At 54.8% G+C, this 24,082-nt stretch overlaps 1 long non-coding RNA gene across 1 annotated transcript in view; it reads left to right on the top strand.

The window, feature by feature from the left end:
• The window catches only part of LOC147086611 (uncharacterized), a 79,646-nt gene extending 55,769 nt beyond the window's left edge, over window positions 1–23,877 (top strand). The window contains exon 3 of the long non-coding RNA XR_015075746.1: window positions 23,836–23,877. This is a non-coding gene — a long non-coding RNA (uncharacterized LOC147086611). The remainder of the gene's footprint in view (window positions 1–23,835) is intronic.
• The last annotated feature ends 205 nt before the right edge of the window (window positions 23,878–24,082 follow it).

The following is a 24,082-nucleotide window of genomic DNA, read 5'->3' on the forward strand; positions in this document are numbered from 1 at the left end:
GCTGTTCTGCGTTTCCAGCTATTTCTGTTTTTATCAGTTTTTTTTTCCCCCCTGTTTCCCGCTGACAGACTCTGTAGCCTGGATTTTCACCGAACCCCCGCGGTGGGAATGGGGCGAGTTCGGGTTCGGGAACAGAAGCCCCGTCCGATTGTACTCCCCCATTGAAGTCAACAGAGAGCAAAATGGAGTGGGGTGCAAACTGGGCGACCGACACAAACCAGGAACCCCATTCCCCTCCCCGGGCGGGTCGGGTTAAAATCAAGGGGGGGGGGTGGTGACGTGAATCTTGCCATTCATGTGGAAATGACTTATGAAATAATAGAAACTTAGAATTTGGAGCAGGAGTAGGCCATTCGGCCCCTCGAGCCTGCCCCGCCATTCAATGAGATCATGGCTGATCGTCCAAATTCAGTTCCCTGTCCCTGCCTTCTCTCCATATCCCTTTAGCCTTAAGAAATATATCATAGAGCCCATAGAGTTATACAGCACAGAAAGAGGCCCATCGTGTCCACGCTGGCCATCAAGCCCTGTCTATTCCAATCCCATTTTCCAGCACTTGGTCCATAGCCTTGTATGCTATGGCGTTTCAAGTGCGCATCCAAATGCTTCTTGAATGTTGTGAGGGTTCCTGCCTCTACCACCCTTTCAGGCAGTGAGTTCCAGATTCCAACCACCCTCTGGGTGAAAAAGTTCTTCCTCAAATCCCCTCTAAACCTCCTGCCCCTTACCGTGAAACTATGCCCCCTTGTTATTGACCCCTCTACTAAGGGGAAAAGTTCCCTTTCTAATTCTATCTACCCTATCTATGCCCCTCATAATTTTGTACACCTCAATCAGGTCCCCCCTCAGCCTTCTCTGCACCAAGGAAAACAACCCCAGCCTGCCCAGTCTCTCTTCATAGCTGAAGTGCTCCAGCCCAGGTAACATCCTGGTGAATCTCCTCTGCACCCTCTCCAAAGCAATCACATCCTTCCTATAGTGTGGTGACCAGAACTGCACACAGTATTCCAGCTGTGGCCTAACTAGCGTTTTGTACAGCTCCATCATAACCTCCCTGCTCTTGTATTCTATGCCTTGGCTAATGAAGGCAAGTATCCCATATGCCTTTTTAACCACCTTATCCACCTGTTCTGCTGCCTTCAGGGATCTAGCTCCTTCTTGAATATATTTAATGAATTGGCCTCCACTGCCTTCTGTGGTAGAGAATTCCACAGGTTCACCACTCTCTGGGTGAAGAAATTCCTCCTCATCTCTGTCCTAAATGGCTTACCCCTTATCCTTAGACTGTGACCCCTGGTTCTGGACTCCCCGACCATCGGGAACATCCTTCCTGCATCTAGTCTATCCAGTCCTGTTAGAATTTTATAAGTTTCAATGAGAGCCCCTCTCATTCTTCTAAACTCCAGCGAGTATAAGCCCAATCGACCCAATCTCTCCTCATACGTCATTCCTGCCATCCCAGGTATCAGCCTGGTGAATCTTCGCTGCACTCCCTCCATGGCAAGAACATCCTTCCTCAGATAAGGCGACCAAAACTGCACACAATACTCAAGGTGTGTTCTCACCAAGGCCCTGTACAACTGCAGCAAGACATCCTTGTTCCTGTATTCAAACCCTCTCGCTAGGAAGGCCAACATACCATTTGCCGCCTTAACCGCCTGCTGCACCTGCATGCTTCCCTTCAGCGACTGGTGCACAAGGACACCCAGGTCTCGTTGCACTTCCCCTTCTCCCAATCTACTGCCATTCAGATAATAATTAGCCTTCCTGTTTTTGACACCAAAGTGGATAACCTCGCATTTATCCACGTTATATTGCATCTGCCATGCTTCTGCCCAATCACCCAACTTGTCCAAATCGTACTGGAGTTTCTCGGCATCCTCCTCACTGCACACACGCCCACCCAGCTTTGTGTCATCTGCAAACTTGGAGATATTACATCTAGTTCCCTTGTCTAGATCATAAATATATATTGTGAATAGCTGGGGTCCTAGCACCGATCCCTGCGGTACCCCACTAGTCACTGCCTGCCACTCGGAAAAAGAACCATTTATTCCAACTCATACTAGGCGGCCTGCTGGTGGCGCTGTCCAGGGAGAGTATAAATACTCGGGCACAGGCCCAGCTTGCGCAGGACATTCTTTAACAGGAACTAGTGAAGGACACAACTAGACCTCCATGTTGAAAACCAGTTGATTAAAGCCCTGCTTAATACTCAGACCAAGTGCCTAGTAGTGTTCTTACATCAGGGTGTTTGACCTTTAACCCTTGGATCACTTTCTGACCTGACCCAGGTTGTGACCACTCGTCACTTGAAATGAGATGATCACCACATTGCTGTGGGCCAGCCACAGCCAGGTCATACCGTGTCGCTAAAAAGAAGTCCGACTTTGTGACAGGAAATGCCTTCCAACTTCATTTCCAACTGAAGCGCATTCACCAGATTTACAATCCCGCATTATCTCACCAGCTCGGTTCCCTTGCTGGCGCGCGGGTCAACTCGGAGCCGAAAGGGCGGGGGGTTTTGAGCCAGGTACGGGACTTGAGCGCATAACGTAGGCTTAAGCACCAGCGCAGTGATGCGCTGCAGGCAGAGATTCATTCCAAGACCCAGGCCCCGCCTGCCTGCCCGCCTAGCTAATACCGAAGAGCCCACGCTGCCTTTCGTGGTGCCATTTATACAGTCAGGACATCCCAAAGCACCTCACAGCCAATGAAGTACTTTTTGAAGCGCAGTCACTGTTGTCATGTAGGAAACGCGGCAGAGAGGTCTGGGAGTCTGCCTCAAACCCAGCACCAAGCTCATGGTCTACAGAGCAGCAGTTATACCCGCCCTGCTGTAGGCCTCAGAGACATGGACCATGTACAGCAGGCACCTCAAAGCACTGGAGAGGTACCACCAACGCTGCCTCCGCAAGATCCTGCAAATCCATTGGCAGGATAGGCGCACCAACGTCAGTGTTCTCGCTCAGGCCAACATCCCCAGCATCGAAGCTTTGACCACGCTCGATCAGCTCCGATGGACGGGTCACATCATCCGCACGCCCGATACGAGACTCCCAAAACAAGCGCTCTACTCGGAGCTCCGGCACGACAAGAGAGCCCCAGGTGGGCAGAGGAAACGCTTCAAGGACACCCTCAAAGCCTCCTTGAAAAAAGTGCAACATCCAACACCGACACCTGGGAATCCCTGGCCCCAAGACCGCACAAAGTGGAGGAGAAGCATCCGGGAAGGCGCCGAACACCTCGAGTCTCTTCACCGGGAGCAAGCGGAAGCCAAGCGGAAGGAGCGCACGTCAACCCAAGCACCCCACCCGCCCGCCCCTTCAACCATCGTCTGCCCCACCTGTGACAGAGACTGTAGGTCCCGCATTGGACTCATTGGTCACCTGAGAACTCATTTTTAATGTGGGAGCAAGTCATCCTCGGTTCCGAGAGACTGCCTAAGGAGAGAAGAGAAGAAGTCGGAAACGCGGCAGCTAATTTGTGCACAGCAAGATCCCACTATCAGCAACGAGGACGCTTACAGGGCGGTTCAGTTTAATCGATGGTGATTTGTTCAGCTCCGGAAACATATCCAGTGAAAGAAATGGAAAGTGTTCGTCGCTCTTTCAGCCTCCGCCTGAGCAACCCAGGGCGAGGGGCGGACAAGCAAGCACGGCCCCTTTAAGGCTTCTCTGCTGCTCCGGAGCTCTGCAAACATATGGTCTTTCCCAGTCGTGCTGCCCAGGATGCTGTGTTGTGTTATCACACCTCCGCTCTTGCCAGCATAGAGGCTGAGTTCATCCAATAAGGCAAAAAGAAGTATGTAAGAAAGACAGAACTCTCATTTGTAAGCGCCTTTCATCACCTCAAGATGTCCCAAAGCGTATCACAGCCAATGAAGTACTTTTAAAGTGTAGCCACTGTTGCAATGCAGGAAACGTGACAGCCAATTTGCGCACAGCAAGCTCCCACAAACTGCAATGTGATAATGACCAGATCATCTGTTTTTAGTGATGTTGATTGAGGGATAAATATTGGCCCCAGGACACCGGGGAGAACTCCCCCCTGCTCTTCTTCCAGTAGTGGCCGTGGGATCTTTTACATCCACCCAAGAGAGCAGGTTTAACATCTGATCGGAAAGAGGGCACCTCCAACAGTGCGGCGCTCCCTCAGTACTGCCCCTCCGACAGTGCGGCGCTCCCTCAGTACCGCCCCTCCAACAGTGCGGCGCTCCCTCAGTACTGCCCCTCCGACAGTGCGGCGCTCCCTCAGTACTGCCCCTCCGACAGTGCGGCGCTCCCTCAGTACTGCCCCTCCGACAGTGCGGCGCTCCCTCAGTACTGCCCCTCCGACAGTGCGGCGCTCCCTCAGTACCGCCCCTCCGACAGTGCGGCGCTCCCTCAGTACCGCCCCTCCGACAGTGCGGCGCTCCCTCAGTACCGCCCCTCCGACAGTGCGGCGCCCCCTCAGTACCGCCCCTCCGACAGTGCGGCGCCCCCTCAGTACTGCCCCTCCGACAGTGCGGCGCTCCCTCAGTACTGCCCCTCCGACAGTGCGGCGCTCCCTCAGTACTGCCCCTCCGACAGTGCGGCGCTCCCTCAGTACTGCCCCTCCGACAGTGCGGCGCTCCCTCAGTACTGCCCCTCCGACAGTGCGGCCCTCCCTCAGTACTGCACTGGGAGTGTCAGCCTAGATTATGTAAGTCTCTGAAGTGAGACATGAGCCACTGAGCCGCAGCCTGCACCTGGGCCGTCATTCTTCCTTCAAACAACGCCATGCAAAAAAAAAACCCCGGTTAACGTTCCTACATTTGCTCGCTGTTTGTGGGAGTTACTGTGCACAAAGGGACGTTGGCCGACATTTCAGAAAGAAATTTGTGTGAAGCGCTCCGAGTTTTATCTCCAATATACAGGAAACTTTTTTTTATCCGGCACCGACGGGACCAACGTGGTGCCGGTTCCTCAAAAATTCCGGATAACCGAGCGCTATAGTAAAAGATAGGGAGAGCTGAGAGCTCTGTATAAAGCAACAAACCTTGTTGCTTAGCAACAGGTTCAGAACAATGGCCACAAGTTCCAATCGTCTCTGTAGCTTAGCAACAGCTGCAGCCACACCCTTGCACAGCAACAGATCGATGAAGGCAAGTAATATGAAGCATGAACCTACTCCTGAATTTTGCCGGTTATCCGAGATTTCCAGTTATTTAGGTGCCGGTAAATTGAAAGTTTCCTGTACAATAAGGTGATCTATGATTTGGATGAGGGAACCAAATGTAATATTTCCAAGTTTGCTGACGACAGGAAACTAGGTGGGATTGTGAGTTGCGAGGAGGATTCAAAGAGGCTTCAAGGCAATTTAGACAAGCTGAGTGAGTGGGCAGATGCAGTATAACGTGGATAAATGTGAAGTTATCCACTTCGGTAGGAAATCCAGTAAGGTAGAGTATTATTTAAATGGTGCTAGATTGGGAAATGCTGATGTACAGAGGGACCTGGGTGTCCTTGTACACCAGTCACTGAAAGCAAACATGCAGGTGCAGCAAGCAGTGAGGAAGGCAAATGGTATGTTGGCCTTCATTGCAAGAGGATTTGAGTACAGGAGCAAGGATGTCTTGCTACAGTTATACAGGGCCTTGGTGAGACCACACCTGGAGTACTGTGTGCAGTTTTGGTCTCCTTACCTAAGAAAGGATATACTTGCCATAGAGGGAGTGCAGCGAAGGTTCACCAGACTGATTCCTGGGATGGCAGGACTGTCGTATGAGGAGAGATTGGGTCGACTAGGCATGTATTCACTCGAGTTTAGAAGAATGAGAAGGGATCTCATTGAAACGTATAAAAGTCTGACCGGGCTAGACAGACTGGATACAGGGAGGATGTTTCCCCTGGCTGGGGGGGGTCTAGAACGAGGGGTCACAGTCTCAGGATACGGGGTAGGACATTTAGGACTGAGATGAGGAGGAATTTCTTCACTGAGGGTGGTGAACCTGTGGAATTCTCTACCACAGAAGGCTGTGGAGGCCAAGCCACTGAATATATTTAAGAAGGTGATGATAGATTTCTAGAAACAAAAGGCATCAAGGGGTATGGGGAGAGAGCGGGAATATGGTATTGAGATAGAGGATCAGCCATGATCATATTGAATGGCGGAGCAGGCTCGAAGGGCCGAATGGCCGACTCCTGCTCCTATTTTTCTATGTTTCTGCGTACAACAGCAAGTTGCATTTGTACAGCTCTTTTAGCGTAATAAAACGACCCAGGGCACTTCACAGGAACGTTATCAGATAAAATTTGACACCGAGCCACGTAAGGAGATATTAGGACAGGTGACCAAAAGCTTGGTCAAAGAGGTCGGTTTTAAGGAGCGTCTTAAAGGAGGAGAGAGAGGCAGAGAGGTTTAGGGAGGGAATTCCGGAGCTCGGGGCCCAGGCGGCTGAAGGCACGGCCGCCAATGGTGGAGCGATGGAAATCGGGGGATGCTCAAGAGGCCGGAATTGGAGGAGCGCCGAGATCTCGGAGGGCTGTGGGGCTGGAGGAGGTTACAGAGATAGGGAGGAGGGCGAGGGCCATGGAGGGATTTGAAGACATGGATGAAGATTTTAAAGTTGAGGTGTTGCCGGACCGGGAGCCAATGTAGGTCAGCGAGCACGGGGGTGAGGGCTGCAAATCATAGTAAATAGGAGCAGGAGTCGGCCATTCGGCCCCTCGAGCCTGCTCCGCCATTCAATGAGATCATGGCTGATCTTCTGCCTCAACTCCATTCACCGGCCCTATCGCCATATCCCTTGATGCCCTTACTGGGCAGAAATCTATCGACTTCTGTTTTGAATATACCCAATGACTGAGCCTCCACAGCCCTCTTGGGTAGAGAATTCCAAAGATTCACCACCCTCTGTGTGAAGAAATTTCTTCTCATCTCAGCCCTGAATGGCCGACCCTTTACCCTGAGGCTGTGGCCCCTGGTTCTAGACTCCCCAGCCAAGGGAAACATTCTCCCAGCATCCACCCTATCAAGCCCTGTAATAATTTTGTATGCTTCAATGAGATCCCCTCTCATTCTTCTGAATTCAAGAGAATACAGGCCTAGTTTACTCAATCTCTTCCCATACGACAGTCCCGCCATCCCAGGAATCAATCTCGTGAACCTTCGTTGCACTCCCTCTATGGCAAGTATATCCTTCCTTAGGTAAGGAGACCAAAACTGTACACAGTACTCCAGGTGTGGTCTCACCAAGGCCCTGTATAACTGGAGTAAGACTTCTTTACTCCTGTACTCAAATCCTCTTGTAATGAAGGCCAGCATACCATCATTCCTTTTTCCTTTCCTTCTCGCACAAAGGCTTACTCATTGGAGCACATTGAGTCTTGTTACGTAGGTAAAGCCCTAAGGGTTGTTTCTTGCCAGCACCTTATCGCAAACAGCAGTGAGAAGAAGGGCAGTTCATTTTCTTTAGATGGCAGCGATGTTGGCTGGGGGAGAAATGCTGGCCAGGATCCCAGAAGAACTCCCGACTGTTCCTCGGATAGTGTCATGGAGGTTATAGCATCCGTCAGAAGCACCGCTACAGGGCGGTTCAGCTTATCCGTTTGGGATTCCTTCGGCTCTCTGGAAACATGTACGGTCTGTCATACAAGAGAAATGGAAAGTGCTCTTCACCCTTTTAGCCTCCACCTCCGAGACCTCTCCTTCTCCTAGGCAGTCCTTCAGAGCCAAGGATGACTTGCTTCCACATTAAAAATGAGTTCTCAGGTGACTGATGAGTCCAGTGCGGGACCTACAGTCTCTTTGTCCACGAGGGTCCTGACGTTCCAGATCCCGAACTTCATTTTAAAAGGGTGGAAGATGCCTGTGCATGAAGTCTTTTAACGTGGGGTGGCCGTTGCACACCAGCTACCACACGGGCTTGACAGAGCAAGGTCTTGGTCCCATGACAAGGGGATCCAAGACGATTGGAGACCAGGCTCTGCTCCATCGGCCTAGCACACACACACACACACAAACATACTGCTACTGTCCTCCTCCCTCCTTCCCGCAGGTCCTCTCTGCCTGGGTTTCGTAGGATGCATTGTGGTCCTCCCGACCTTGCTGTTGGCCCGTGCCGCACCTTCGCTGGGCCCTGACCCCGCTGCTGGTCCACGCTGCGCCACTCCTGGGCCTTGACCTAGCTGCTGGGCTCGTCCTCGCTCCTGGGTCCCGGCCTCGGACATGAATGATGTTGTCTCTCACAGGATCAAACCTACAGGCAGTTAGCTAACTAGGGCGAGGGGCGGAGACTCGAACACGGCCCCTTTAAGGCTTCTTTGCTGCTCCGGAGCTCTGCAAACATATGGTCTTTCCCAGTCGTGCTGCCCAGGATGCTGTGTTGTGTTATCACACCTCCGCTCTTGCCAGCACAGAGGCTGAGTTCATCTGATAAGGCAAAAAGAAGTATGTAGGGAGGGAAGAACACTAATTTCTGTCACGCCTGTCACCACCTCATGATCTCCCAAAGCGCTTCACAGCCAATGAAGTACTGTTGAAGTGTCTCTGTTGTAATGTAGGGAACACGACTGCCAATTTGTGCACAGCAAGCTCCCACAAACAGCAATGAGATAACAACCAATTAGGGTGATGTTGGTTGAGGGATAAATGTCGACCCGGACACCGGGGAGAACTCCCCCGCTCTTCTTCCAATAGTGGCCGTGGGATCTTCTACACCCACCTGAGAGGGCAGTCGGGGCCTCGGTTTAATGTCTCATCCGAAAGACGGCACTTCTGAAAGTGCAGCGTTCCCTCAGTACTGCCCCTCCGACAGTGCAGCACTCCCTCAGTACTGCCCCTCCGACAGTGCGGCGCTCCCTCAGTACTGCCCCTCTGCCAGTGCGGCGCTCCCTCATTACCGTCCCTCTGACAGTGCGGCGCTCCCTCAGTACTGCCCCTCCAACAGTGCGGCGCTCCCTCAGTACTGCCCCTCTGCCAGTGCGGCGGTCCCTCAGTACTGCCCCTCTGCCAGTGCGGCGGTCCCTCAGTACTGCCCCTCTGCCAGTGCGGCGCTCCCTCAGTACTGCCCCTCCGACAGTGCGGCGCTCCCTCAGTAGTGCTCCTCTGACAGTGCGACACTCCCTCAGTACCACCCCTCCGACAGTGCGGCGCTCCCTCAGTACTGCCCCTCCGACAGTGCGACACTCCCTCAGTGCTGCCCCTCCGACAGTGCGGCGCTCCCTCAGTGCTGCCCCTCCGATAGTGCGGCGCTCCCTCAGTGCCGCCCCTCCGACAGTGTGGCGCTCCCTCAGTACCGCCCCTCCGACAGTGCGGCGCTCCCTCAGTGCTGCCCCTCCGACAGTGCGACGCTCCCTCATTACCGCCCCTCCGACAGTGCGACGCTCCCTCAGTACCGCCCCTCCGACAGTGCGGCGCTCTGATGGTGCTGGGAGTGTAGGCCTGGATTACGGGCTCAATTCCTGCGATGGGGCTCGGACCCACGACCTTCTGACACAGACGAGTCTGCTACCGCTAAGTTGAGGCTGAGCTTAAAGCTTTAGGACAACCACACCGAATCTGACCTCCGTACCTCACTGTTTCTACCTCAACGTACTAAAGTCGTAGTGAAAATGTAGAATTTTCTGTCGGAGCAGTGGCAAAACCTTCATCAGAAGGGGGGTGTATGTTGTGAGAGTGTGCAGGCTGATTCATTGCCTTGAAGATAATGAAGAGGGAACCGCCTGTGTTGCCTTCTGAGGCTGTAGCACAAGTGGAAAGAGAGACAGCTTTTTTAAAAATCCATTCTCACGATGTGGGCGTCGCTGGCCTAATTGCCCTTCGATACAACTGAGTGTCTTGCTAGGCCATTTCAGAGAGCAGTTAAGAGTCAACCACATTGCTGTGGGTGTGGAGTCACATATAGGCCAGAGCGGGAATCAGATGGGTTTCATGGTCACTATTACTGATACTAGCTTTTTATTCCAGATTTATTTACAGGAGACTTTGGTTTATCCGGAGGTTGTATGTCCGGAAACCTCGATCTACCGGCAGAAATCAGGAGCCGTTTTGTTAGGTTTTTTTTCAACAGTCAGGCTCTGGAAAGTCTCTCTGAAGCTGCTGCTAAGCTACAGAGACGCTTCCAAGGTACGGGCCGACTGTTTACAAGCTGTTGCTAAGCAACAGTGTTTGTTGTCAGATACGGAGATGAAAACCTCCGTATGCTTCAACATTAACGCTGGTATGTCCGGCAGTTTTGATAGATCGGCAACTGCTCGGTCCCATCGGTGCCGGATATAACAAAGTTTCCTGTAATTAACTGAATTTAAATTCCCCAGCTGCCGTGGTGGGATTTGAGCACTCGTCTCCGGATCGTTAGTCCAGGGATTACTAGTTGAGTAACATAACCACTACGCTACCATACCCATACAGTGCCATTCCTTAGCTTATGACCAGCTAAGGAATGGCACTTTCTGTGATACTACTTGTTGAGACACCGGGGCGAGAATCGGACCCTGGAAGCAGTGTAGACAAGAGCTCCGGGACTGATCCTTAACGTCAGGGAACTGACGGGAAAAACTTGGGCGCTTCAACCTGGAATAGAGACTACTGAGAGGGTACCTCGCAGCACGACGTACAAGGTAGATTTACAAGGACGATACCAGAACTGAGAGGTTGTAACTAACAGGAACGACTGAACAGGCTGGGGCTCTTTTCTCTAGAACAGTGAAGGCAGAGGGGGTGAAATAAAAACAGAAAATGCTCGAAGTACTCGGCAGATCAGGCAGCATCTGTGGAGAGAGAAACAGAGTTAACGTTTCAGGTCGATGACCCTTCGTCAGAAGGCAGAGGGGGTGACCTGATAGAGGCCTTTAAAATTATGAAAGGGTTTGATCGGGTAGACATAGAGAAGATGTTTCCACTTGTGGGCGAGACCAGAACTAGGGGCCGTCAATATAAGAGAGTCACTAATAAATCCAGTCGGGAATTCAGGAGAAACTTCTTTACCCAGAGAGTGGTGAGAATGTGGAACTCGCTACCACCGGGAGTGGTTGAGGTGAAGAGTACAGATGCATTTCAGGGGAAGCTGGATAAACACATCCACCCTGTCCAGCCCCCTTGGAATCTTATATGTTTCAATAAGATCCCCCCTCATTCTTCTAAACTCCAATGAGGATAGGCGCAACCTGCTCAACCTTTCTTCATAGGACAACCCCTTCATCTCCGGAATCAACCTCGTGAACCTTCTCTGAACTGCCTCCAATGCAAGTATATCCCGCCTTAAATAATGAGACCAAAACTGTACGCAGTACTCCAGGTGTGGTCTCACCAGCACCCTGTACAGTTGTAGCAGGACTTTCCATCTTTTATACTCCATCTCCCTTGCAATAACAACATTGGTGGGGAACGTGGAACGCACTACCACATGGAGTGGTTGAGGCAAAGAACATAAATCCATAGGGTAGACGTAGAGAAGATGTTTCCACTCGTGGGAGAGACCAGAACTAGAGGCCGTCAATATAAGATAGTCACTAATAAATCCAATGGGGAATTCAGGAGAAACTTCTTTACCCAGAGAGTGGTGAGAATGTGGAACTCGCTACCACAGGGAGTGGTTGAGGTGAATAGTGTAGATGCATTTCAGGGGAAGCTGGATAAACACACGAGGGAGAAAGGAATAGAAGGATATGGTGATGGGGTGAGATGAAGAGGGGCGGGAGGAGGCTGGTGTGGAGCATAAACACCGGCACGGAGCAGATGGGTCGAATGGCTTGTTCCTGTACTGTAAACAGAAGTTACAACGTGGAAACAGGCCATTCAGCCCGACCTGTATCAACATTTGGAATGGAGTTCTGGGTAGGGTAGTGGAGGTAAAAAAAAAAAAAAAAAACACCCCTCTGGACTCGTTTAAGGAGTTGAATCCTGTGATGTAGGGCCTTGCTGGACGGATGAACAGAAGAGTGCTCAGCAGCCTCCCACAGCTCTTGATTTTGTGAGCAATGATGCCTGCCGTGCCTCAGTGGGTAGCACGCTCTCTCACCTCTGAGTCCTGGGTTCAAGTCCTTCTCCAGATGCTTCAGCCCTTAATCCAGGCGGGCACTCCCAGTGCAGGGCTTGAGGGAGCGCCGCACCGTCGAATGAGACGTTAAACCGAGGCCCCGTCTGCCCCCTCAGGCGGACGTCACAGATCCCACGGCTGCTATTGGAAGAAGAGCGGGAGGGAGTTCTTCCCGGGGCCAATATTTATCCCTCAATCAACATCACTAGAAAACAGATGATCCGGTCATTTATCTCATTGCTGCTTGTTGTGTGTGAATTGGCTGCCGCGTTTCTGACATTATAAAAGTAATTAATTGGCTGTCAAGCGCTTTACTTTTATATCTTAATATGCCCAATCATCATTTCTTTATAATAGATTAATTTGCTCATGTCAGGCTGACTGGGGCGGGGGGAACCCAAATCAATTGATCACTGCCAGTACCCTCGGCAGCAACTGGTTTATTTAAAAAAACACTATACACTCAAAACCTGCGCTCGATATCGGTCCTGAGGTCATAGAGCCATAACGGCACAGAAGGAGGCCATTCAGCCCATCGAGTCCGTGCCGGCTCTCTGTAGAGCGATCCAGTCAGTCCCATTCCCCGCTCTATCCCCGTAGCCCTGCAAGTTTATTCCCCTCAAGTGCCTATCCAGTCTCCCCTTGAAAACACCGAGTGTCTCCGCTTCCACCACTTCCGTCGGCAGCGAGTTCCAGGTCCTCACCACTCGCTGCGTAAAAAAGTTTTTCCTCACATCCCCCCTGTATCTCTTGCCCAAAACCTTAAATCTGTGTCCCCTAGTCCTTGTACCATCAACTAGTGGGAACAGCCTTTCCCCGTCTAGCCTATCCAAACCCATCACGATCTTGTACACCTCTATCAAATCGCCCCTCAACCTCCTTTGCTCTAATGAAAAGAAATCCAGCTTCTCCAACCTGTCCTTGTAGCTGAGATCCCCCCATCCCCGGAACCATTCTGGTAAATCTCCTCTGCACCCTCTCGAGGGCCTTCACATCCTTCCTAAAGTGTGGTGACCAGAACTGGACGATGCTATATAAATCCGAGTTTGTTCTTTCCTTACTGGCCATCTCGGCTCAGTTGTCTAGCGCCCTTCTATTTGTGCTCTGAGTAGGTTAGAGAGGTGAAAGGAATCTGAAGGGATATGGGAACAGGGCGGACACATGGGTTAGGACACTGCTGGAGTGGAGATGACCACCAACATGGACTGGTTGGGCTGAAACACTGATTGATGCATTATTTGAGGACTGAGATGGGGAATTTCTTCACCCAGAGAGTGGTGAACCTGTGGAATTCTCTACCACAGAAGGCAGTTGAGGCCAATTCATTAAATATATTCAAGAAGGAGTTGGATATATTTCTTAAGGCTAAAGGGATCAAGGGATATGGGGAGAAGGCAGGGACAGGGTACTGAGTTTGGATGATCAGCCATGATCTCATTAAATGGCGGAGCAGGCTCGAGGGGCCGAATGGCCTACTCCTGCTCCTATCTTCTATGTTTCTATTTATTGCCCATCCCCAGTTACCCTGAGAAGGTGTGGTGGGCCTTCTCCTTGAGCTGTGGCAGCCCATGTGGTGGTGGTGTTGGGTGATTGGGATTCATTCAGAAGGTCGTTGGCTCAAGCCCGACTCCAGTTGGCAAGCACGTAATCTTATCGAGGGCGTGCGGCAACGTCCTTTGGGTGAGAGGGCTTCGGTCGAACATAATCTGCCTGCTCAGGTGGACTCAAAAGGTTGGCGAGTTCTCCCAGTATCTTGGCCAACATTTACCCCTGAACCAAAACAGATTATCTGGCCATTTATTCATTTACTGTTTGTGGGACTTTGCTGTGTGGAAATTGGTTGCTGCATTTGTCGACCTAACAACAGGAATTGTACTTTGAAAAGAGCTTTGGCACATCTGGAGGACATTATAAGGCGTTGTCTAAATGCAAGATCGTAAATTTGTTCTTTTATTGAATTGGTCTTCCCTTTAACAAACTACCTACTAGATTGGTCGCTGGCCATGATACGATATGTACAGAGAACAGAGACCCTAAAAACAGCAACAAAAATGAAACAGTTTCTCCTGGGAGGAAGGATGTGGTGGTGACTCATTGTGGTTCCCAGAAACGTGTGGAGGTGAAGCGTAAACTAGTCTCGAGACATCCATGACTGGAATGGATCGAATACATCTGGATCCACCACCAGAACTTGCCGCTCGTTAAATCCTAATGGGAAGTAGGAAACCTGAGGTCATATGAAACGGTGATGGGGGCATGAGCTTGTGAAGCCTCAGACTGGCCCAGACAGGCTCCTGTTTGCCAACTGTCATGGATTTCATGAACTGTGGTGGCGTTAAATGGATTCACCTGTTGGGGATGGGATGGCTGGCTGCAGTGATCTGGCTACTAGAACTGGATTGCAAAATCAGGGAGGGTAATTTGCATTCCATTGGGTTAGTGTCATCATCCTGTTGTGACTAATCATAAAACAATGTCCACTTTCCATGGGAAGCTTTGAGGGTTGTTTTCCGTGACATTTATGAGGTGTCTAAAACCGAAGGAAGCAGCTCCTGCCTAACTGAGAGGGCTGACTCGAGCTTTCAGCTGGACCAGGTCTGGCCTTGCAGCCATAAGGCCTCTACATAAAGAATCCTAATGGGTCGGTCGGTCCTCGGTTCTGGCGCTGGCTTGTCCGATTTGGGCGCTAAAGTTAAGTTAGCACTGAGGTGGACAGTTTTCCTTTGCACCATATTTTTAAACTAGCGTTTGCCCGTTGGAGCCCTCATTGTGAGGTTCACCATCAGTGCCTGCTGGAATAGTTCTACGAGAACATGAGACCAGCAGGGGCCCGAAGAGCCTTAGCAGGCTTAGTGGGTAGCACTCTCGCCTCTGAGTCAGAAGGTCGTGGGTTCGAGTCCTACTTGAGAGACTTGAGCACAAAAATCTAGGCTGACACTCCCTGCAAGTACTGAGGGAGTACTGCACTGTCGGAGGGGCAGTACTGAGGGAGCGCCGCACTGTCGGAGGGGCAGTACTGAGGGAGTACTGCACTGTCGGAGGGGCAGTACTGAGGGAGCGCCGCACTGTCGGAGGGGCGGTACTGAGGGAGCGCCGCACTGTCGGAGGGGCGGTACTGAGGGAGCGCCGCCCTGTCGGAGGGGCAGTACTGAGGGAGTGCCGCACTGTCGGAGGGGCGGTACTGAGGGAGCGCCGCACTGTCGGAGGGGCGGTACTGAGGGAGCACCGCACTGTTGGAGGGGCAGTACTGAGGGAGCGCCGCACTGTCGGAGGGGCAGTAGTGAGGGAGCGCCGCACTGTCGGAGGGGCAGTACTGAGGGAGCGCCGCACTGTCGGAGGGGCGGTACTGAGGGAGCGCCGCACTGTCGGAGGGGCGGTACTGAGGGAGCGCCGCACTGTCGGAGGGGCAGTACTGAGGGAGCGCCGCACTGTCGGAGGGGCAGTGCTGAGGGAGCACTGCACTGTCGGAGGTGCCGTCTTTCGGATGAGACGTTAAACCGAGGCCCCGCCTGCCTTAGGTGGATGTAAAAGATCCCACGGCACTATTTCGAAGAAGAGCAGGGGGAGTTCTCCCCGGTGTCCTGTGGCCAATATTTATCCCTCAATCAACATCACTAAAAAACAGATGATCTGGTCATTATCACATTGCTGTTTTTTGTGGAAGCTTGCGGTGTGCAAATTGACTGCTGCGTTACCTACATTTCAACAGTGACTGCACTTCAAAAGGTACTTCATTGGCTGTAAAGTGCTTTGGGATGTTCGGTGGTTATGAAAGGCGGCGTATTTATTCGATCACCTTCTATGAGCAGTGGGCATCCTCCAGGACACTGGGGAGAACTCTCCCCCTGCTCTTCTTCCAACAGTGACCGTGGGATGTTTTACATCCACCTGCGAGGGCAGACGGGGCCTCGGTTTAACGCCACAATCCGAAAAACGGCCCCTCCGACAGCGCGGCACTCCCTCAGCACTGGACTGGGAGTGTCGACCTGGATTGCGTGCTCAGGCCTCTGGAGTGAGACTCGAACCCACGACCTTCTGACTCAGAGGCGAGAGAGAGCGACCCGCTGAGCTACGGTTAAGCCGACAGATGCAGGGGAAACAGTCACTGGGTGAGTCAGGCTTGCGTCGAACTTGCCAGAATTTGCTTTCTCTTCCTGAAAATCACAGAGCGCGCTTGTGGTCGGCAGGGCTGCAGTGGATCTAGGAAGCAGAGCGAGCAACCAAGAAGGAACGACTGCAGGTCACGGCACAGACGGGCTCTGTTTCTCAGCTCTGTTGCGTTTCCTCGGCCAGTTCCCGAGTGAGGTTGGCAGTACCACAATGCCAGCCGCGCCCTGTCCCTGTGATGCCACTTGTAGGGCAAGCATTTAAATTGCCACAGCTTGGGCCTGTTCGGAAGCAGAAGTTCTATTGCCGTTTTATTAACCGATGACCGTGCCAGAGGCAGCTTACCCGGATTTTTATTTATTAAACTAGAAAGCGATGGAATTGGGAGAGGGACTTTAGAGACTGGCTCCATGGAACAACCTAGTTGTTGGAACCTACAACATAAGAACATAAGAAATAGGAGCAGGAGTCGGCCATTTGGCCCCTCGAGCCTGCTCCGCCATTCAATACGATGGCTGATCTGATCTTGGCCTCAACTCCACTTCCCTGCCCGCTCCCCATAACCTTTGACTCCCTTATCGTTCAAAAATCTGTCTATCTCCACCTTTAGTATATTCAATGACCCAGCCTCCACAGCTCTCTGGGGCAGAGAATTCCACAGATTCACGACCCTCTGAGAGGAGAAATTCCTCCTCATCTCCATTTTAAATGGGTGCCCCCTTATTCTGAAACTGTGCCCCCGAGTTCTAGATTCCCCCACGAGAGGAAACATCCTCTCAGCATCCACCCTGTCTAGCCCCCACAGAACCTTATATGTTTCAATAAGATCACCTCATTCTTCTAAACTCCAATGAGTATAGGCCCAACCTGCTCAACCTTTCCTCATAAGACAACCCCCTCATCTCCGGAATCAACCTCGTGAACCTTCTCTGAACTGCCTCCAATGCAAGTATATCCTTCCTTAAATAAGGAGACCAAAACTGTACGCAGTACTCCAGGTGTGGTCTCACCAATACCCTGTACAGTTGTAGCAGGACTTCCCTGCTTTTATACTCCATTCCCCTTGCAATAAAGGCCAACATTGGTGGGGAACGTGGAACGCGCTACCACATGGAGTGGTTGAGGCAAAGAACATAAATCCATAGGGTAGACGTAGAGAAGATGTTTCCACTCGTGGGGGAGACCAGAACTAGGGGCCATCAATATGAGATAGTCACTAATAAATCCAATCAGGAATTCAGGAGAAACTTCTTTACCCAGAGAGTGGTGAGAATGTGGAACTCGCTACCACAGGGAGTGGCCGAGGCGAATAGCGTAGATACATTTAAGAGGAAGCTGGATAAACACATGAGGGAGGAAGGAATAGAATGATATAGGGATAGGGTGAGATGCAGGAAGGATGTTCCCGATGGCGGGGGAGTCCAGAACCAGGGGTCACAGTCTAAGGATAAGGGGTAAGCCATTTAGGACAGAGATGAGGAGGAATTTCTTCACCCAGAGAGTGGTGAACCTGTGGAATTCTCTACCACAGAAGGCAGTTGAGGCCAATTCATTAAATATATTCAAGAAGGAGTTAGATATATTTCTTAAGGCTAAAGGGATCAAGGGATATGGGGAGAAGGCAGGGACAGGGTACTGAATTTGGATGATCAGCCATGATCTCATTAAATGACGGAACAGGCTCGAGGGGCCGAATGGCCTCCTCCTGCTCCTATCTTCTATGTTTCTACGCAGTCGGGTGGGAGGAAGCTCGTGCGGCGCAAGGACCAGTTGGGCCGAATGGCCTGTTTCTGTGCTGGACATTCTACATTATGACAGTTGACATGGGAAATGTTGACAGCGCAACTTACAGTGGGACAGATTGACGGGAGAAAAAGTGACCAACTTTCGTGACAACAGGAAGTAAGGTTTGTGGGATGGAAATGTATGCCCTATGCAAGATTTTCAGCAGCATTGACCCTTCCCCACCCCCCAGGGTTACTCATTGCTTGCCTATTTGACACAATACCGTTGGTCTCTATTTTCAGTCTGTCCCTGAGGTTGTCCTCTCCCTGGGTGCCCCCGCGCACGCATCACCCCTGGAGTTGGGCAGACGATCGACTCTCGGGCGTCTCCCAGGGCTGCTCTGAGATTAGCCAGTAGGAGGTGTAAGAGCAGCCAGTGTACTTTTTTGCTTGCTCCACCCCCGCCCCCCCCCCCCCCCCCCAAACGAAGGCACCAGCTCATCTCCTGCATTGACTGCACTGGGAGAGGTCAGCACCCGCTGTTTTGAAGAGCTGCACAGCCCTTAAACGTCATATTACGTCCTAGGAACAATAGGAGGCCATTCAGCCCCTCGAGACTGTCCCGCCATTCAATCACAGCATGGCTGATCAGCACCTCAACTCCATGTTTGCATTTTGCTCCATATCCCTCGATACTCTTACCTAACAAACGTCTATCATTCTTAGTCTAGAAAGCTCCAATTTTCCTCCAGCATCCACAGTATTTTATGGGAGAGAGTTCCAGATTTCCACCCCCCTTTGTGTGAAGAAGTGCTTCCTGACATCACCCCTGAACGGCCTGGCTCTAATTTTAAGGTGACGCCCACCCCCTTGCTCTGGACTCCCCCCACCAGAGGAAATAGTTTCTCTCTCTCGACCCGATCAACTCCTTTAATCATCTTCAACACCTCGATCTGATCACCTTCACACACCGATCTAATTATTCCTCGCCCTCTGACCCCAGCTCGCCCTCTGACCCCGGCTCGCCCCTCCCCTGACCCCGGCTCGCCCCTCCCCCGACCCCGGCTCGCCCCGACCCCGACCCCGGCTCGCCCCCCTCCCCGACCCCGGCACGCCCCCCTCCCCGACCCCGGCTCACCCCCCTCCCCGACCCCGGCTCGCCCCCCTCCCCGACCCCGGCTCGCCCCCCCTCCCCGACCCCGGCTCGCCTCGCCCCCGGCTCGCCCCCCCTCCCCGACCCCGGCACGCCCCCCTCCCCGACCCCGGCACGCCCCCCCTCCCCGGCCCCGGCACGCCCCCCTCCCCGACCCCGGCACGCCCCCCTCCCCGACCCCGGCTCACCCCCCCTCCCCGACCCCGGCTCGCCTCGCCCCCGGCTCGCCCCCCCTCCCCGACCCCGGCACGCCCCCCTCCCCGACCCCGGCACGCCCCCCTCCCCGACCCCGGCACGCCCCCCTCCCCGACCCCGGCTCGCCCCCCCCCCCCCCCCCGAACCCGGCTCGCCCCCCCCCCCCCCCCCCCCCCGACCCCAGCTCGCCTGAGGACTACACTAGCTCATCCCAAATCTCTCGGCTCATTTACTGTTTTTCACCATTTTAATAAATACTCCGATTTATCATTCTTTGGTCCAAAGTGGATGAGCTCAGACTTGCCTACGTTAAACTCCATTTGCCATATATCCGTATTTAAAAGCCACTTTATTTTTGTGCCTCAGTCCTGTGATCATTCTGTTATGACCGCCTCCTCACACGTGCAGATACGTCCTGCCTCAGACCTTAGCCTGGCGACCTCCTTTTGTGGACGCAAACTTGAAAGCTGAAAGTCTGTGCACGTGTCACATGGCAGTCCAGCACGGGAACTGAGCGCTTCTGAATCACACGGGGCTTCCAGCAATAAAAGACAGCTTATCCCCCCTCCCTGCCTCCCAAATAATTGCTTCAGCGCAAAGTCCAGGATCCATAACTTTGTTTTTAGGGTAACCGACATTCTATGAATGCTCAGTGGGTCGTCAGCACTTGGAGAGAGGGCAGGGCAGGGCAGCCATTCAGGGCGGCCCGGTTATATTAGTGGGTGCAGGAGACACCATGTACTTCATATAATTAGGAGAGGGTGGGAAAGACAACTTGTCGCCGCCTCCTCCTCCTCTCGGACCCGCTCGCTCCGCGCCGCCCCATCGGACCCGATCACTCTGCGCCGCCCCTCGGCCTCAGTCCCGCTCGCCCCGCGCCGCCCCACGGTCCCGCTCGCCCCGCGCTGCCCCATCGGACCCGATCACTCTGCGCCGCCCCTCGGCCTCGGTCCCGCTCACTCTGCGCCGCCCCACGGTCCCGCTCGCCCCGCCCCGCCGCTCGCCCCGCGCCGCCCCACGGTCCCGCTCGCTCCGCGCCGCCCCATCGGTCCCGCTCACTCTGCACGGTCCCGCCCGCGCCGCCGCTCGCCCCACGGTCCCGCTCGCTCCGCGCCGCCCCATCGGACCCGATCACTCTGCGCCGCCCCTCGGCCTCGGTCCCGCTCACTCTGCGCCGCCCCTCGGCCTCGGTCCCGCTCGCCCCACGGTCCCGCTCGCCCCGCGCCGCCCCCCTCGGGCCCGCTCGCCCCGCGCCGCCCCCCCTCGGGCCCGCTCGCCCCGCGCCGCCCCCCTCGGGCCCGCTCGCCCAGCGCCGCCCCCCCTCGGGCCCGCTCGCCCTCGCGCCCGCTCGCCCCGCGCCGCCCCCCTCGGGCCCGCTCGCCCCGCACCGCCCACCTCGGGCCCGCTCGCCCCGCGCCGCCCACCTCGGGCCCGCGCCGCCCCCCTCGGGCCCGCTCGCCCCGCGCCGCCCCCCTCGGGCCCGCTCGCCCCGCGCCACCCCCCTCGGGCCCGCTCGCCCCGCGCCGCCCCCCTCGGGCCCGCTCGCCCCGCGCCGCCCCCCTCGGGCCCGCTCGCCCCGCGCCGCCCCCCTCGGGCCCGCTCGCCCCGCGCCGCCCCCTCGGGCCCGCTCGCCCCGCGCCGCCCCCTCGGGCCCGCTCGCCCCGCGCCGCCCCCCTCGGGCCCGCTCGCCCCGCGCCGCCACCCTCGGGCCCGCTCGCCCCGCGCCGCCCCCCTCGGGCCCGCTCGCCCCGCGCCGCCCCCCTCGGGCCCGCTAGCCCCGCGCCGCCCCCCTCGGGCCCGCTAGCCCCGCGCCGCCCCCCTCGGGCCCGCTCGCCCCGCGCCGCCCCCCCTCGGGCCCGCTCGCCCCGTGCCGCCCCCCTCGGGCTTGCTCGCCCCGCGCCGCCCCCCTCGGGCCCGCTCGCCCCGCGCCGACCCCTCGGGCCCGCTCGCCCCGCGCCGCCCCCCTCGGGCCCACTCGGGCCCGCTCGCCCCGCGCCGCCCCCCTCGGGCCCGCTCGCCCCGCGCCGCCCCCCTCGGGCCCGCTCGCCCCGCGCCGCCCCCTCGGACCCTCGGGCCCGCTCGCCCCGCGCCGCCCCCCTCGGGCCCGCTCGGCCCCCGCGCCGCCCGCTCGCCCCGCGCCGCCCGCTCGCCCCGCGCCGCCCCCTCGGGCCCGCTCGCCCCGCGCCGCCCCCTCGGACCCGCGCCGCCCCTCGGACCCGCTCGCTCCGCCCATATCCCCGACAGACCTTGCATGCATATATCACTTATTGCATCTCCATAGCATTTTAAAGCGCTTTATGTCCAATGAATCACAGAATCACAGAAATTTACGGCACAGAAGGCGGCCATTCGGCCCATCGTGTCCGTGCCGGCCGACATAGAGCTGTCCAGCCCAAGCCCACTTTCCAGCTCTCGGCCCGTGGCCCTGGAGGTTACGGCACTTCAAGTGCATATCCAAGTACTTTTTAAATGTGATGAGGGTCTCTGCCTCTACCACCCTTTCAGGCAGTGAGTTCCAGACCCCCACCACCCTCTGGGTGAAGAAAGTCCTCCTCAACTCCCCTCTAAACCTCCGACCAATTACTTTAAATCTCTGCCCCCCTGGTTATTGGCCGCTCTGCTAAGGGAAATTGGTCCTTCCTGTCCACTCTATCCAGGCCCCTCATAATTTTATACATCTCAATTAAATCTCCCCTCAGCCGCCTCAGTTCCAAAGAGAACAACCCCAGCCTCTCCAATCTTTCCTCATAGCTAAAATTCCCCAGCCCTGGGGTGCAGCATCCTGGTAAATCTCCTCTGCACCCTCTCTAGTGCAGTCACATCCTTCCTGTGATGTGGTGACCAGCACTCTACGCAGTACGCTAGCTGTGTCCCAGCTAGTGCAGTCACATCCTTCCTGTGATGTGGTGACCAGCACTGTACGCAGTACGCTAGCTGTGGCCCAGCTAGTGTTTTAAAGCATTGGCAAAAATGTCAAAGGACAAATGCGGCAGCTAATTGCACCCAGCAAGATCCCACAACATGAAGGATGGTTTCCCCTGTTGTTGGTGGTGTGGGGTGAGGGAAGAATGTTGCCCAGGACACTTAGGAGAACTCCCCATCTCTTCCAAAAGTGGCCGTGGGATCTTTAACATCTACCTGAACAGGCGCTGGTTTAACGTCTCATCTGTAAAACGACACCTCCAACAGTGCAACGCTCCCTCAGTACTGGCACTGGGAGCGTCGGCCTCGAAAGTCCTGGAGTGGGGCTTGAACCCACGACCTCCTAACTCAGAGGTGACAGTACAGGAAACTTTGGTTTATCCGGAATGCTCGAGCCACCGGCAAAAATCAGGAGCCGTTTCGTTCGTTTTTTTTTTCTTTTCGTTGCTTTTTTTTCACCAGTCAGGCTCTGCAAGGTCTCGCTGAAGCTGTTGCTAAGCTGCAGAGACGCTTGCAAGGTACGGCCGACTGTTTAGAAGCTGTTGCTAAGCAACAGGGTTTGTTGCCAGATACGGAGCTCAAAATCTCCGTATGTTTCAACAGTTTTGATGGGATGGCAACAGTTCGGTCCCGTCGGTGCCGGATAGCACAAAGTTTCCTGTACTACTCTGTTTTTAATGATGTTGGTTGAGGGATGAATATTAGCTGGGGGAGAACGCGCCTCTTCTTCCAATAGTGGGATCTTTTACGTCCACCTGAGAGAGCGGTTTAATGCCTGATCTGAAAGACGGCGCCTCCGACAGTGCAGCACTCCCTCAGTACTGGCACTGGGAGTGGATTCTGTGCTCGAGTCTCTGAAGTGGGACTCGAGCCCACAATCCTCTGACTCAGAGGTGACAGTGGTAGTACTTACCCCCCCCAAGCTGACGACAAGCCGTACAAACCAGGTTCGAACCCCGCTCTGTGCCGAATTAGCTGATTAGTGAGGGCCCTCCATGTGGCTTCGGTGCCTGTAGGTTGGGGAGGGGGGGGGGCGCGGTGTGGGTGGTTGGTGGGGGGATGGCGGAGGTCGTGGATTGGAAATGCCCCTGAGCTTGTATTCCTGATCATCGTCCTGTGTCTTCCCTGCTGCCTGTGCAGGTCGAGGACAGGACTGGAGGTGGGCGGTGCTGCCCCCCGCGGTCGAACAGCCGGCCGCGGCTCGCGGCCGCTCGGGCAGGGGACGTGGCGGCCGCGCTTGACAAACGCGAGCCGACGCTGGAATAACCGCGCTGTCGTTAAATACGATTCCCCGTTGTCCCGCTGCTGCTGCTTTGTGGCAGTGAAGGAGTTAACCCCCCCCAGTCGCCCCCCACCCCCCCCCCCCCCCCCGAAGTCTGGAAGCAGCTCGGATCCAGCCGGCCGCCTGCGAGCATTTTTCCCCAGCCCATTTTCCAGGGAACCGACAGGGAGGGAAAAAAAAAGCCCCCAAAATTAAAGTTTTTAAAAAAGAGATTACTCCAGGCCTGAGGTTAAGACCGGCTCGAACCGGTTCCTTACCTCGGGAGTGCACGGCCGCAAGGCATTGTGGGGCCCGCTTTTCCCCCCCGCTGCACTGTAAACACAGAGCTTGGCAAGGTGTGCCCGCCTGAGCGGGTTCTGGCAGTCCCCCCGGAGAGATGGCACAGAATGTGGGGCTGCCCGGCCACCGTCGAGAGGGCTGCGCTGAATCACTTCTTTCATTCTTCAAACAGCTGTAAGGAGCAGCAATACGGGAGAGGGGAGGAGTCTGAGCTGTGAGTACCAAGAAATATTTGTACGTGTGTGTGTCTGTTTTTTTAAAATGCCGTGTGGCATGAAGAGCTGTGTGTGTGTGTGTGTGTGGTTTTCTTGTTCATTTTTCTCTCTCTTTCCTCCCCTACTCCGTGTGAAATTCCTTTGTCTGGAGGACCCCGTCACACGCGCACAAACACACACACTCTCAGACACACACACACGCAC

Source organism: Somniosus microcephalus, unplaced genomic scaffold (genome assembly GCF_052327205.1).
Source record: "Somniosus microcephalus isolate GS21.2 unplaced genomic scaffold, FLI_Smic_1.0 unresolved_chr7, whole genome shotgun sequence".
Taxonomy (NCBI): Eukaryota; Metazoa; Chordata; class Chondrichthyes; order Squaliformes; family Somniosidae; genus Somniosus; species Somniosus microcephalus.